The 288-nt window shown below is 68.8% G+C and overlaps 1 protein-coding gene across 1 annotated transcript in view; it reads right to left on the bottom strand.

Annotated features, from left to right (window-relative positions):
* Positions 1 to 282, bottom strand: part of LOC112548243 — a 9,858-nt gene extending 9,576 nt beyond the window's left edge. The window contains exon 1 of the mRNA XM_025193405.1: positions 124 to 282. The gene's annotated coding sequence lies outside the window, so the exon portion shown is untranslated. The remainder of the gene's footprint in view (positions 1 to 123) is intronic.
* Positions 283 to 288: the final 6 nt, after the last annotated feature.

Here is a 288-nt window from a genome sequence, read left to right as displayed (position 1 = left end):
CTGCGGCCAGCGTTGGGTTGGGGGGAGGCATCGTCTCCCTGCATTGAGTTTAGCCCCCTCCCCAACCCAGGACAGGCCTGAGCCCAGGCTCGGCCCCCTGGGTCTGACCCCTACCCGCCTTACTATCCTGTGCCATTGCTGCGGGGGCAGGGGGGCGCTGGTGGCAGCGGGCAGTGTCTGAGTCAGGTCCGGGCTTGGAAACTCCCTCCGGGCCCTGGCAGTGCCCCCCAGACCCTCCCACAGCCCCGCGGGGCAAGGCTGGATGCACAAGACAGACTTTCCCAGCCC

This window comes from Alligator sinensis, unplaced genomic scaffold (assembly GCF_000455745.1).
Source record: "Alligator sinensis unplaced genomic scaffold, ASM45574v1 scaffold107_1, whole genome shotgun sequence".
NCBI lineage: Eukaryota > Metazoa > Chordata > Crocodylia > Alligatoridae > Alligator > Alligator sinensis.
This window is presented reverse-complemented; position numbering and strand designations above follow the sequence as displayed.